Source organism: Aptenodytes forsteri, unplaced genomic scaffold (genome assembly GCF_000699145.1).
Source record: "Aptenodytes forsteri isolate BGI_AS27 unplaced genomic scaffold, ASM69914v1 Scaffold109, whole genome shotgun sequence".
Lineage (NCBI taxonomy): Eukaryota > Metazoa > Chordata > Aves > Sphenisciformes > Spheniscidae > Aptenodytes > Aptenodytes forsteri.
The window spans coordinates 2,530,859-2,547,394 of NW_008794431.1; positions in this window are offsets into that span (position 1 = coordinate 2,530,859).

The following is a 16,536-nucleotide window of genomic DNA, read 5'->3' on the forward strand; positions in this document are numbered from 1 at the left end:
AGAAATAACAGCCAGATTTCCCTCAACTTCTACAACTGCTGAAAACAGAGCACCAAGTCGTATCAGTTGCCGCAAAAGTGATTAATTCTCTTCTGCCACTGCAACATACAGCACTTAATTGACTTTTAAAATATACATGTATGTATATTTTCTGTGACATTTTCTTTTTGGTGCGGCAATTGGGAAATGATTTTAACCTTGATTTTTTATTTCAGGACATAAACATTTAATGACAGAGAAATACCACCTCTGTAATTTATGCTTTTGGGAAATGATACACAATTCTGTGAATATTAAACAAGAATTTATATATAGCATTTAGGGAAAGATATACACAGTACATTGAGCCAAAATCGTGTCAAAAATGTGCCAGTGAACATATGTCACACATTTATGCATTTGTAGGATGTTTTATACTGACAGGCCAGCAGCTGCTTTACTTTGTTTCAGGGACCTCTGCCCAAACGCTCTGTTTCACTCCTACACTGATACTTGAAAATTTGTCCTGGTGATAACAAATTCTCTAATTCCAGATTGATTTTGTTAGAAAAGGAAAAGATAAAGTCAAGGAAATTCTCTACAATTACAGTATATTAATTCCTTTATTTGGGAAAGAAGAATCAATGAAATCATGAATTAGAAGTGTATGTAAAAATTTGTAAATAAATACTTATTATAACCCAGTTTGCTAACAACTAAACAATTTTGGATTTAAAATAATTTCTCATAAATGAACCTTGTAATGTTAAAATCATTTCAACAGAAATAAAAAAATATTGCATGGACCTATCCAGATGAGGACATTTTAATGTGGTAGCAAATATTAACACTAAAATCCTTTAGTTTCATATTTTAGGGGATTGCTCAGGACTGTTTTCACCTGCTACAACACCCTTTCTGTACCTACACCCCCAAAAAAATCATTCCAGCGTAGCTAGAATTACATAGCCACGCTATCAAAAAACTCTGATTGTATCTTTAGTTAGATTATTCCAGCTACGTTCTTCCCACGGCAGCGTGTAGTCTCTTGCAGGTGGAAACCAGATTGAACTTAAACTGATATATATATATATATATGTATATAGAGAGAGTACAACCCCATCTACGCTGGGCTTTTCAGCTGGTGTAACTGTAAATCACAGACCACAGTTTTGCATACTCCTGATGGATATAGATTTGATGGCAGAAATTTATGCAGTGGCCTTGGCTTAAGTGGGGTCAGTATTGATAGCTGTGATACAGCTTTTTAATGACAAGCGAGGACTCATCGCTGGCAGCAGCATTTCTTGTGGGTCTTCACAGGGGGCGGCCAGAGCACGGCCAGGAATTTTGGCTGTGTGCCGCTTAACTGACTTGGACAGCAAACCTTAAAAGCATGGTAAATCTAGTTTCCAGGTGGCCCAAAGACTGACGAAGCAGTAGATAACGAAGAGGACGGGTCAGTCCCTGGTTTGATCTGGACTGCTTCGCTGAGCAGGTGCAGACGGTAGTTTTTTGGTGCAGCCAGAGCGACGGCCAGGTGGGATGCAGCGCTGGGATTCGCCATGGGGATACAACGAAGTGCCACCTCCAGGAGGACCTCTTCTGCTGTGGAAGCTGTCCCTTTGCTCTTCCTCTGGTCAGATCATTCATATCAATATACTCCTCAGTGACATTGTCAACCCCCCTTTGCAAAACTCGGGTAGGCACGTGGCTCATACTTGCCATTTGCAAAAGCTAGGCTGGCTCCTTCCCCATATATCATATTTATCCTTCAGTGTATTACTTCTGTTCGTAATGATCCTTTCACCAGTTTTCACCTAGTTCTTATGAACAGTATTGACATTTTGAAAGGGAAGGAATATTGTTTCTCATAGTATAATATGGTCTTTTTATCACATCCCGTCTCGCTATCTCTTGTATAAAATGCAGAGCTCTAGAAGATAAAGTCTCTTCTGGCACAAAGTTTTTTGATACCTCTGCTTATCCTAGTCACTTTGTCAGAGCACCTTCCTAGTTGCCCATAGGAGATCTCGGATTCTCTGCTGTGACCTTCACAGTGACACTAAAAGTAGTTTTGATGAGTTGTGGAGATCCTGTTGCTGAGCCCTCCTACCTGAAGGACCTTCTCGCTATGGAAAGCCTGGAAAAGGCAGTCAGTGCCACAGGGGGAAGAAAGAGGACAGAGATTTCCACAGAGAGGTCGTCTTTGGTTATCAGTAAACATTGGGAAGATGAGACAAACTGGTAATGGGAAGGATAACCCAAAACTCTTCAGAAATTCCCATTGACAGAGGTAAGATGCTTTACTTTCTGTACCCCTTCTGTTCTGGTGTGATTTCAAGGAGATTTACTCAAACAGAAATGCTCTGTGCCTCTGTGCTGTTCCCCACTTCCCGGCTCGTACGTTCTCGCTGGAATGGAGACCATATGCCATCGTCCTAAAGGATAGGAAGAAATAAATCAAGATGATGATGCCAATGTTTGCACTTACCAGGACAAGTTGATTGAACACTATCTCATTTCCTTCTGACTTGCATTTTATTCCAGGCTTGTTTAGTGTGAAGAGACTATGAAACTGTTCCAGAATCATCCAAAATGGAAATTGTGACAGATGGCAATAAAAAAAAAAAATCCATAATGGGTCCTATTTTGTTTTATACTATTAGGGCAAGGTTATTGCTACAGTTATGATCTTAAACTCTGTTTTATTTTTATGGCTATGATAGTAGTTAATGTTGCCTTTGCCTAGCCAGCTGCCTTTACTGAATAAAATGTCTGTAACAGCTTCGTGCAGCCAATCAGTGGAGCAAATAATACGGTTACTGCTCCAAACTGCTGGTTTAAAATCCAAAAGGGAAATAAACACAAGTTCTTATAATACCAGGGAAAAACACCTGCAGAAAAAGTGGCAAAGAGAAGGAAACGCAGCTTTAAAAAGCAGATTGAACCAATGGATTTACACCTCAGCAGTGGGAGGGGGGTCAGCAGCGGGGTCTGGTGGCCAGCAGCCCCAGAGCGGCTCTGTCAAAAAGTCTGCGAACAGAAAGGGTTTTGAGGGTTTATCAGAATATGCTTTTTTTTCCTCGATGGAAAGTATATCTTTTCAGAAAGTTACTCTTTGAATATAACTATTATTTTTAATTGAAAAGCAGCTTTGGTACATTTATCAGTAACATCAAAGGTGTTTATACATTCAGACTGACCAATTGCTCATAGGTTCAATTATCTGACTTGTTTTTCAGTTACATGGTGAGGTTTTTTGGTTAATTTATAAAATACTTTAAAAATGTAAATATAATATATGGGTCAGAATTCATTATTCATTGTTAAATATTTTTTATTTAAGTGAAACCATCAAGTGTTATATTTACAAATATCTTCTGTGCAGTCATAAACTTTTCGTAAGCCAGATCCAGACATTTTACCTGTTCCATTCTGTTACTGTAGGACAAAATATCTAAGTACTTCATGCAACAGAAGGATGCTCTTGCTTAGAGCAGTCTGAAGTTTCATATGTGAAATATGTCTATTTAGGGTGGGTAAAATAACAAGAATCACTTGTTACATAAAGCAAAGATATAGCTATGCCCGATAGAAATCCCCATTCAACAGATTTGATGGGGCCAGGTTCTGTGAGAGAGCATTTCGTGTAGGTTATTACGGACACCACACGTAATGAAGACCACAAATATGGGAAGTGCCCTCTACAACAAAGTATATAACCGTGAAGGAACGTAACGTGAGGGTTTATTTCAAATAAAAAGGAGCTATTTCCCTGACAGGGCACACTGGCGGCAGCAGCCCCAGATATTCCCCAGTGTCCCAGCAGCAGCAGCAGCTCGTTGCCCTAAAGATGCTGGCATTGGACCTGCACCCCCGGAGCCCGTACGAATCCCTCCTAAGCAAAAGGCAGGTTTAATCCCTGACATTGGGGTGGTCTCCACAGTCCCAGGCAAGCCATTCTGCAGTCTGTGAGCTATTCATTTTGCCTGCTGAAATTCACTCCTAATTTTAAAGAATTGATATGAAAAAGAGCTGCTGAATGAAGAGTTACAGTGTAGAATCAATTAATCCCTTCAGATGATTTTCTTTCAACATTGCTCAGCCCAGATTTTAATTTCTTTTCAGCAGCTCCTAATAGCCAAATTGCCAGCAGAATTGCCTTTCTGAGATAAGTAACAATCCCATAAACTAACAATATGTCTTTAAGAACACGCTAATGTTCAAACATTCAATAGTTATAGTGGTAATTGTTTCGCTTTCCTTTAGCTAAGGGAAAATAAATCAAATTTCAGTGTGTCACCTCTAGCCACTTTTAGCTGGTTCCGTAAGCAGTTTAACAAAATGCTTAACACCTGTCTGATATCAGCCATGTGTGATTATATTGGAAATAAAACACTAAAAGTAATAAAATAGGTATAGATCTTCACATACACAAGATGGGAAAGCAGAACTATCATTCTAGCCAGATCGCCTTTTATACTATCTCGGAATAAGTGAACATATGGTGAAGTAGGATGTGACTCTTCTCACCTACCTCTAACACTAAAAAACATTAAAAAAATAAGCATTTAGTCCAAGTCAGCTACCTAGGCTCTCTGTCACTCATGTCCCAGCTTTCTCTGTAGTCACAGGGAGAGGTAAGCACCTTCAATGTATCATTTATGGGTGTATTTTGTAAACATCGCTGGCCTTTAGAGGTGCCTAACGCTTTCACTTGGTTACAGAGAGGACTCATAGAGGTGGGTCCAGCTGCACTTCTGTGCAGTCATAAACTTTTCGTAAGCCAGATCCAGACATTTTACCTGTTCCATTCTGTTACTGTAGGACAAAATATCTAAGTACTTCATGCAACAGAAGGATGCTCTTGCTTAGAGCAGTCTGAAGTTTCATATGTGAAATATGTCTATTTAGGGTGGGTAAAATAACAAGAATCACTTGTTACATAAAGCAAAGATATAGCTATGCCCGATAGAAATCCCCATTCAACAGATTTGATGGGGCCAGGTTCTGTGAGAGAGCATTTCGTGTAGGTTATTACGGACACCACACGTAATGAAGACCACAAATATGGGAAGTGCCCTCTACAACAAAGTATATAACCGTGAAGGAACGTAACGTGAGGGTTTATTTCAAATAAAAAGGAGCTATTTCCCTGACAGGGCACACTGGCGGCAGCAGCCCCAGATATTCCCCAGTGTCCCAGCAGCAGCAGCAGCTCGTTGCCCTAAAGATGCTGGCATTGGACCTGCACCCCCGGAGCCCGTACGAATCCCTCCTAAGCAAAAGGCAGGTTTAATCCCTGACATTGGGGTGGTCTCCACAGTCCCAGGCAAGCCATTCTGCAGTCTGTGAGCTATTCATTTTGCCTGCTGAAATTCACTCCTAATTTTAAAGAATTGATATGAAAAAGAGCTGCTGAATGAAGAGTTACAGTGTAGAATCAATTAATCCCTTCAGATGATTTTCTTTCAACATTGCTCAGCCCAGATTTTAATTTCTTTTCAGCAGCTCCTAATAGCCAAATTGCCAGCAGAATTGCCTTTCTGAGATAAGTAACAATCCCATAAACTAACAATATGTCTTTAAGAACACGCTAATGTTCAAACATTCAATAGTTATAGTGGTAATTGTTTCGCTTTCCTTTAGCTAAGGGAAAATAAATCAAATTTCAGTGTGTCACCTCTAGCCACTTTTAGCTGGTTCCGTAAGCAGTTTAACAAAATGCTTAACACCTGTCTGATATCAGCCATGTGTGATTATATTGGAAATAAAACACTAAAAGTAATAAAATAGGTATAGATCTTCACATACACAAGATGGGAAAGCAGAACTATCATTCTAGCCAGATCGCCTTTTATACTATCTCGGAATAAGTGAACATATGGTGAAGTAGGATGTGACTCTTCTCACCTACCTCTAACACTAAAAAACATTAAAAAAATAAGCATTTAGTCCAAGTCAGCTACCTAGGCTCTCTGTCACTCATGTCCCAGCTTTCTCTGTAGTCACAGGGAGAGGTAAGCACCTTCAATGTATCATTTATGGGTGTATTTTGTACACATCGCTGGCCTTTAGAGGTGCCTAACTCTTTCACTTGGTTACGGAGAGGACTCACAGAGGTGGTTCCAGCTGCACACCTGACTTGTGGATGGCTGAAGTTGGGTGAGATGTATCCCAGCCTCAGCAGAAGCTTCCTCCACGTCACGCTGCGGTCCTGCATTGCATCCCACCGCTCAACAGCACTGGTGTAGTGCATCAAGCCACTCTGCGGGTGTTCCGCAAACAGGGAGAATTTGGAAGGAAACTGGGAAAATGGAGCAGCCAAGAGTTTCGAAAGGTCTCAGTGCGTGATGGTTTCTGTGCAGGTCTGAAAACTGCCCCGCTCTCAGTTACGCACTTGCAAGGCCAGGACGGTTTTCAGACATATGTGGGCACAGAACCCTGAATTACGCACAATTTCAGTAACTGCTCTCAGAAATCAGGTCACCAATACTTATGAACGGTTCTACGGTTCTCATGGGCTTAAAGGAAGGTAAAATACTATTAATACTAAAAAAAATCTCAACTGCAGGAGAGAGAAAAAACAGCTTGCAGCTGCATTTTAGCAAATTACGCTGGCTTAAGAATTGCTCCTAATATTGCCATAAGAAATACTACTGGAAACCAGCAATATATTTAAAAACAGAGAAAACTTGTAATTCTTGCAGTTATTACATGCTTTCTTCAGTAAATCATTCCAAGGTTCCCTTGTCTTTGTTGAACTTCTCTCATGTGCGGTAATACAGAGGATGACGAAATACCCTCTGAAAAGAGAGAAGCTCTCAAAACTTTGCCTTATTCCCTTCAGGTCAGACAGGACAGGGATGGAGATGAGCGCTGTAGCACGAGACGAGGACGGTTTCATACTGTCTGCAGTGCTGTGGCATACGGACAAATCACACTCAGTCAAACACTGGTTGAAGGAGATTTTGGAGATGATTCCTCCTGAAAAGATGTCTTAATCAACCAATAGAGCAGAAATGCGCTGAACCTCGTCAAGCCCTGTTCTGTCAGCATAAATGAACACACATATCAGTGACAGCACTTAATGCTCAGCTATGATACCACTCTGACCCAGTCAAGCTACTAATATATCCACAAATACTCACCTAAACCAGAAAAGTCTTCAGTAAATGGGCATTCATTTCAATGTGTTACATTCAATAACAAGAGACTAAGACTAGTCTAAAGTTTACAAAGCCATTGCATTTTTCTTTCAATATGTTTACCCGCCTTTCAGCATCTTTGTATGCCTTTTTTGCCTCCAATTTAATCCTTCCCTCTCTTTCCTCTCCTTCTCCTCTTTACCCCCATTCCTCTCCTGCTGTGAAGCATGAGTCTGAAACATACAGCTATTTTCATTGAACTGCACATTTTTGTCTCTTAATAGCACTTCAGCTCTTATTTTTTATTACAAAAATCTGTACTCACGTTACTACATGTAGCATATGTTACATAAATTTGATTCAGATCCGTTATTAATCGTAATATCCCCAACTTGAAGTGTTACACATGCGTGATGCAACTGGGGTATATTTTTTGTGAATCTAAGTTTAATTTCTAGGACTCAGGTATAATCTTTTAGTTGATTAGCTATTCAAAACACAATCAAAATTATTGCAAGTGTGTCTGAACAGCATAATGTCTGGATTTTAATATGTGACTAAGGAATGCCTTGAATTGGAGAGATTTTTGTTAACTGCAAGTTAAGTAACTTTGTTATTTAGATTTTTTTCTGATAAATACAGGTAGCTGAAATGATTTAAAGTGCTGTATGAGTCTCTGTCTATTTCCTGAAGTAATTCACCTTGCCTTCTGTATCCATCTATTCAGACAACAAGGTACTATGGGCAGGTGTGTCCCTCAAAGTCAGACAGAACAAAGCCCTTATCTCCCATGAAGGCAGTGGGAAGATAGTGGGGTTCACATTCTTCGTGACTGAACAGTGGGGATATTATTTGACATTAAATGAAGGAATTCAGAGCTGACGAGGAACATCGTGTATTTTGAGATTTCCACACACACGGCATACTTGATCCTAAAGGGACAGCATTCCTCTGTGTGGCCCAACATGGATATTGTCTTTTAAATGACTATACTAAAATGTTAAACATGTGACTGTTTGATCTTTGTCTTGTTGTCTAACATTGTATTATAATTGATTCACTCTTTTTAAAAAAATGTGACTTTGGTTTCCCAGCAGTCATGAATTACAGATAAGACGGACTCGAAAGCAAGCTCTAACTTTAGCAATGTGATAGTATATAACCTTCCTATGACTTCCTTTACTCCTCTTGCTAATCACTGGTATTTGAAGGTGAAAGATGCACGTCATATCTAATCCCAGAGGGTCATATGAGTTTCGTATCTTGAGGCTCAGTGTGATCTTTTTTGCATGCTATGACTCTTTCTAGCTTTTGATAAAGCTGTACTTTGCATTCTCTTTGGCTTCCAGTGTGCCATTTGTGTGTTATTTATAATGTGATCTGCTGCATTATGGAATACGCTTTGCATACTACAGACATTCTTAAAAAAAATCAATAAATCTTTAGTCCTTTAGAAGGTTACATTGCCTTAGTCTGCATTTGTCCCTTGAAAAAGAAGATCTTGGGCCATGACGAGGGCTTCTAGATCCTACTATATTGCAAGTAGTAAATAATAATTATCTCAAAGTGAACACAGGTCTGACCAAGCCCAGGCTGTTTGGTTATCCTTGTGCTGCCACTTCTCTTCCTCTTACTGAACAAACCATGAGGAGCAGGGTAAACTGAAAGGGGAAACATTAAAACCCACAGGCTTAATACACAGGTCTTAGCAATGCTGCTGTGGTCTTTGTCTTTCTTCGAACCCTTCCCCCTTTGCTCTTCTATACAGAGCAAACAGCAGTGACATTCTGCAGCCTCTTCAACAGCAGAACAGACTGCAGCTGCAGATATTTAGTAGACAATTTGTATTCCTAGGCATCAGCTAAAAAGAAGGGTTGCTCAGCGTCATTCAAACAAAAAGCCTCAAATCATGTAGCAGATTGCATGTCTCCTCTTTTCTCTAAAAATGATACGTCTTTATGCTTCCTCTAGAGTTATTTCCCTCATCTGTGTGCTTCCTGCAATAAGAAATTGGTTTTTTTTCCATCTTTTGATTTTTGTTCAGGCACTTGTTTTGTTTTGGTTTTTTTTTTTTTTTTTTTTTCTCCCCCCCTTTCGGGGGTGCCCCCCCCCCCGCTGGAATTGGTTTTTTTTCCATCTTTTGATTTTTGTTCAGGCACTTGTTTTGTTTTGTTTTGTTTTTTTTTAAATGCCATGGGTACCACATTAATAAACCACTTCTTCCCATTGCCTTGATTGTTTTGATCCACTACAATGGAAATAGCATTTGAGCATTAAGCCAGGGCAGGGGTAGAAAGCACAGCGGGTAATATTAAAGAACTCTCTGTATTTAGTCAGAGGTTAGTGATTAGTGGTGAAAGATATAGTTAGGGCCAAACTAGAGCTCTAGTAATTTCTAGAAGATGTGCTAGATTTAGACTTTCTGCAAACGTTTGCGGTCGTATTTTGTTTAGAGGGTAGTTGGATGAAAGATGATGTTGCATAAAAAAAACATGACCAGCCCTCAGGAGCTAGAAATGATCATTCTAGCAAGACTGGGAGTGCAATTTCTTGTTGGCTCAGGAGCTGGGATAAGCTTTATATGCTTATCCAAACATACCCTTTAAACTCTCTGTGTTCAGCCATCCCATTAGGTAAGCTAACTGGCTTAATTACCCCTGAAGAGTCAGGCGAGGTGTTGGCTGCCTGGCACACAACACAATGTTCTCATTGAAATTCATAGCTCTGAATTGATTTTATAAACAGCAGTTCTTTAAAAGGTATCGCACAAGTGGGATTTTGCCTGTGCAGGTTGCAACAGGGTACAGATACAAGAGCCTGCACTTACTCACAGATCCTTTTGGGACTGCTTCTGAGCTCCAGCTCTGGCGTAACCACCTTACCAACACCCATGCAGGGCAGTAACGTTGCACTGTGATTCGGTACCTTGTCCTGTCGAGGACTTGGTGGCCTTCACATGCAGGGAAAGGAGTGAGGGCATTCTGATTTTGTTATCCCAAGTGGTGTCTTTTACTGGCATTAAAAAGTATTATGAAAGTCTGGGAACTGTTAGAATGAGAAAATGTCATGGAAAGAATAGATTTTTTTCTTTCTTTTACTCTGTGCACTGAATTATAGTTTGCATGCACAGTTAATGTGTTGTGCCAGCACAAGCCCTGGTGGGTATGCAAAGAAAAAGATGTGCCTACTCAAAAATCTTACTTTGAATGGTTGATGTCCATCTAATAAAAGGGAAGCAAAGCAAAAGATGTGAAACTCTCTTTCAAAGTCATTGCTGTGCAGTTGTTCTTTTGGTTCTTAAAGTCTCCTCGAGCAGTCTGGAGAACCAGCACTTTCTGTGTTTCCCCTGTCCTTGTGCGGGGGGGGGGCTACCTCTGTCTTGCAGTTGGGACCCTGTAATAGTTTCTCTTCTCAGAGCTTGCATATTGATCTGTCGATCTGGTTGTGAGCTCCACACAGCAAGGACTACCTGGGCAGAGGGGTGTGCATGTTGGGTACTACTGTAGATAATAACTAAATAAGCCCTTCCGTGTCTTCACTACTGGTTTCTCAAAGAGGTTTTTTTTCTCCTTCACCTTCAGTGGAGGGACCCTTTGGGTTTCAGGACCATGTATTTTGGAGTCCCCAGCTGCTGGAGAGAGAAGCCAGCTGCTGCCCACCAACGGGATGGTGGTACCCGCTCACTGTTGTGAACACCAGCTTTTTCCACTCTGTGGAAATACCCCGAAATACTTCAGCCCCTAAACCACACCCAAAAGCCCCTTCTCACGGGTCCTGCCTCCCCGCTAGCATTGCCAGCCAGCAGAGCCTGTGCCTGGTGCTCCCCTCCCGAGTGGCAAGGCTGTGTCACCAGAGGTGGACATGGGAGGTAGGGGAGGGGAGCAGAGGGCTGGAGACAACAGCGGAGCTTGCTCCTACCAATCAGTCATGCTTTTGGGGGTAGATAATTCACCACAGGAGTGCAGGATCCAGAATTAATTTATAAACAAGGCATCCTTGTAGAAACAAAATGTATTACCTGAATTATTTCCACAGCATCCAACCCATTTCTAGTGTTACCCAGCACTCATCTCTAATTTGAAAGCAAGGGGCTTGCTTCTCCTTTTTTTTCCATAGTATAAGCATGTACAAAGGCATTATTATAGTTCTTCAAAGCATGAAATTCCTGGTTTTTGCAATCAGCAGGACTGAGTTAGTAGCTGTTCCCATGAAGGAATATAAAAGAGGTTAATGCGAGCCTCCACACTGCCGGACTTTCCGTGCTGCTGGTAGGAGCAGCTATTCCTTCCCGTCACTGTGGCTCTGCACTGGCTAATAAACCATGTCTGCTCATCTGGCTGCAGCCAAGACCTGCATTTCTTCTTTCTTTCCTCTTCTGCATGTTTTGCTTTTCATAAGACCAAGCTAAATCTGAGGGCACTGCTCCTCAGTACTGGTAACCTTGCTGCTCTCCTACCATTTCCCCTTTATGTCTGCCCAAGAATAAGACATCTCACCTCAGGAACGAGCAACGTCATGGCTTGTGTGGGGAGCACGTACATCATAAACTCTTCCCCAGAGAGGCAAGGCAAAGAAACGTTAGTTTTTGGAGAGGAGTCGCAAGCTTTCAATGACAGTTGTTTAATGGGCAACATCTTCTATGCTATATAACTCTCAGAGAATATGTAAACATACTCCCTAAGGCAAACTAGACTACTGATTTTAATCTTTTTCAAAAACCAGAGTAGAACTTTAGCATGTGGTGCAACTTCCCTTGGAGTTTAGCTCTAAAATGTTCAACATTTAGTTTGCAAAAATGTTTCCTCTCCTGAAATTTCACAGTATGCAGAAGTTTTCACTTTTTTTTGCTTGACATGTTGTGCTTTTGCAATTTTTCAGAAATACTACGGGCCAAAAGAGCTGAGAGTCAGATCCAGGGCCTATTCTCAGCTCTGCCATTAACTAGGGACCCTGTCTAAAATAGATGTGAGGTAGTACTGAGTTCTGGGGTCTATACAGTGCTCACACGAACGGAGGAGTGACGATGATGCACAGTGACAGGGGTTCAGTAAGAAACGTTGCTTGATGGCAAGAAGGCTGCCTCAGCAAACCGCCTGTCTTCATGGTGTTGAGCATTCAGTCGAGGTGTTGGAGAACAGTTCGTATCCCATGTGTGTCCTCCTCACCAATAAGAGTCTTCCTGCCTTTGGCTGCTCACTCATGTTTCATCCTCTTTTTTCTTTTTCTGAGAGATTATGAGCCTTGGTGGTTTGCTCAGACCCTCCTGCTGAATACGAGTTTTGCGTCCAGCAAGGAAATTTTGTGAATAACCAACTAAAGCAGCCCTGGAAGAATGCAGCTGCAATGAGCAGCTCTCTACCTGTTGGCCAAGCCAAAAGACTCCGAAGACTGAATACAGTCAAGGGACTGGCTCTCTACCTGTTGGCCAAGCCGTGTACAAAACACTCCGAAGACTGAATACAGTCAAGGGACTCGTGATCTGCTAGCAAGATGAGCATGGGCAAGGGAAGAAACTTTATTCATTGAATACATTATTTGCCATGGGTTATTTTCTCGGCTCTGTTTCTGACAGTGAAATCAATTATCCTGTGAAACAAACTTCCACCAGAGCCTCACTACTTGACACATTTAAAGTTAGACTAGAAGGAGAATATGTGTGCTTGTCAGTAGGGAACAAGTCTCCATTAGCAGGGCAGGAGCTTAGATGAGCTGTTGCAGAGTGTCCATTTCTACACCCACAATGCCATTTAGTTTGTTTTGAAGAACAGAGGGCGGCAGGAGAACAGCAGACAGCAGGCAGGACAAACTGCAAGCTGCAAAACCACTTTGTTCATTAGCTGGCTTGAGTTTCCGAGTTCTGTACAGAATTAGACACTGTTTTCAATGTTCATCTGGCAGGGATGGATAAAAAGGCTGATTATGCATAGAAAAGTATGCATACACAGGAGGACAAATGAAAATGAGTTTCATGCACTATCTGTATCTTTTGGTTCTTGCCACCTATTAAAATATAGGTCCCATTTTTCTGCGTTTCCCCATCTGGTTGGGAACAAATGATTTCTCATTTACAGTCTTCCTTAAGAGATTAAATGATCATTTTCTCCATCCACTGAGGGCAAGAATACTTTATGGACCTTAAAAAATAAGCTGCTACTTGAGCAACTGTTGCTCCTGAATGGACGTTGCCCATTGCAGCATCACAGTGGGCACTAATGTAATCTGACCTTCCTGGCTTTCTGCTCAGTCTTCTCTGTAATCATTTCGTTGTGACGATTCAGTCCTAGAGAGCAATATGTATTTTTTTCCAACTTAAAGAAACTTTGGAAAAATGTTGATTACTACCTTCAGGCTGCTTTATTCCAGAAATGCGTTAATGTGTGTAGGCATCCTGCTGCCTCCTGCTGCTGTGAAGGGTGAAGTCTCCGGCAAAATTATTGTGCTTTTTGGTACAAAAAGCAGAGAACACGCCATTGTCTAGAGAAGGTTTTCAGAAGAAAGGGCTTTAACCAGGGTATTTTCATCCCTTCTCAACTTCTGGGATTCCTCCAGAACAATGTACTCGGTTTGGTGCAGTGACCAAAGAGGACTATAATGTCCTTTAAACTGCAAAGGTCATCACCTTGCGAAGGTGATGGTCCCAAGGTGCTCTAGCAGCGATGGCAGATGTCACAACATTTGCAAAGAATAATAAGAGCCAGGCTCTGCCTGCCAACGACAATGATGCCAAGCAGGGCCAATTCCCATCAGCATTTAATCAAAGTAGCTTACTCCCCTAAGCAGGTACTTTATTTAGAGAAGAGCTGTTGCTTTGATTTATATGGCAACTGGAAGCTGATGTTAATTTCTAACAGCTTTCTCGTGTGCCTCAAAGTTTCAAAGTGATGAAATATTTGCATATATATTAGGGAGGATACTGCAATGGCTCTTTTATGAGTACATCCTAGCATTTTATTGCATATTGCTGGTGATCATTTTGAAAGGAAAAAATGTGTTTGCTGCCACATGTCTAATGATATCTCCCAGAATACATTACAGATCCTAACTGACACCATTATTTCAAAATGCCCACAAACTCAGGTTGTTTTATAGGCCCATAAAACCAATTCATTATTCTCCTCTGCTGAACTTCAGAAAATTTTATTTGTATCTGATAAACTGGTTTACAGCTGCATCTTGGAAAGGAAAACAAAAGAGTGTCAATGTTCAAAGGAAAGAAAATTCATTAGAAAATGAAGATATTGCTTTGATTCTGCCTACCGGCTCATTTTTCTTTTTTTTTTTTCCCAAGTTTAGACGAATACCTGTTGCACTTAGGGAATTTTAGAAAGATCATCATTAGCATAAAAAGAACAGAACTGCTCACTATTGGGGTTTTGTTTGTTTGTTTGTGTTGGACAATAAGAAGACAGGAATTATTTTCATTTATTATGTAAGACCTTTGTATCTAAAGCTATTTGCATAGTTAAACTCAGCATATGCCTGTTGCTGAAAATGACAAATATTTTGCCATTGTTTTTCAGTACTGTGTTTGGCAGTTTTTCTCCCCAGGCTCCTATCAAAGTGCCAGGACATAGTCATTATTCCTAATTCCCATGTGCGTTATAACTAAAGAAAAATATCTTTGACTTAGTATCTGCTTTCATCTCCTGTAACCGTCTGCCCATTATGAGCATGCCTGTTTACCAGAGGAAAGCACATGCACTTTTGTTTTTTAAAGTAGGGTGTAGATCTATTGATAATGCATTCAGCTGTGTCATTTAAGTCTCCCTTAAATTCAAGTACAATGACCACTGTGTGCAGATGAAATATGTGGCTACGGCAGCTAACGAAGTAGCCATGATTATTTTAAACCCGAAGTAAGTATGCTGCAGTGCAGTCCTGCACGTACACGAAGGGAAGAGACGTGGTTTGTGATGCTGGTCCCGTGCACAGCTCCGCTCACGGGCGTCTCTGCCCTGTAAGGAAGGCAATGACTGTTCTCACATTCTGTCAAGAGGCAACCTAGGCAGCTGTAATGCCCAAGAGTTCACTAAAAGTCTGTGACCATGTCCCCCTCTTCTCTCCACTCCCTTTGGCAGAAAGAGTTGCGTCCTCTTGCTTTTTACTGACACAGCTCCTTCATCAGGACTCACTGCCCTCTTCACACAGCCTGGGAGATGCCGGAGATCCATCTCGGTGTGCAATTGTGGTCTTCGAGTCCTTTTACCGATGGTCACGTGCTGATTTCTCCGGCTTCAGGACAATTGCTAATCATTCCACAGCATCTTACCTACAGCAGAGGTTTGGCACGCAGCAGGCATGTACCTTTCTCTGCTTAGGTGTTGCAGCTTGTCGGTGAAGGGGGGGTCTGCACAGGGGCTCACTCTGCGTGGTGCCCAGGTCCTCTCCTCGCACACGGATAACTGAGGAGGTACTTGCAAAACTGTGATCATTCATTCAAACTCAAAAGTTTTTTTGGAGTGGAATGTCTTAATGAACTCTTCTGGTGGAAGTAGCACAAACTTCTTGCTTCATAGAAGGTGAATTATACAAGTAAAGCTGAAGGAGTTGGATGTTCTGGATAGTGAACCTCAGAGTACGTATTGCACCGCAAAATTAACAAGCCTTAGTCTAATTAATTCTGCAAGCTGGATTTCTCATCTAGCCATCCACAGGAGATACCACAGAGACTTCAAGTAGGATCCATAATCGCCAAGTAGTTCACAGTTCTTTCTCTTTTGTTCCACATCTTTCCCATTCAGGGAACCTTATAACTCCCCCTTCAGCCCAGCTTCCCCTCCACCCAGCTCCTCAGCTGGGTGCCCAAGGGTCATGGCACCTCCAGGGCCACAGGGAGGTGCGGGATGGGTTCCCGCAGGGCCCTGGGGCTGGAGGTGCAGCCCAGCACCCGTGGGGGATCCGCACCCCATGGAGCAGCAGGATTTATGTTGAAAAAGTTAAGGGGCTATTTGTTACTGCTAAGATTGATAATGAACTATATAAATAATTTAAAAAATGTGAGACTTCATGTGCTGCAGTCCTAAATTTCACTCTGAAGGTCATGTGCTTTGGTGAATTCTTAAGTATTTTGCTAATTTCTTGTCTGTTTCTCTCCAAAAAAAGCTCTAAAAAGTCAAAACAGAAAATGCTGGAGATGACAACTACTACTCCCCCTTCTAACTCAAAATGGTTCCCAAAACCTTTTTTTCTTTACTTTCTCAATGTGGGCATAGTTTTCTTTTTTTCAGAACACCACAGTAATCAAACCATGCTTGTGCCCTGCTAACAACGAACACATTTAAACATGACGGATTGCTGTAGTTTAGCAAAGGTCTGTCTAAGCTCCAAATCTATACACGCCAATTTTGCATAGCGAAGAGTCTGCACTTTTTCCAGCTGTTGAGAGCACTTAAAAACATTGGTCTGA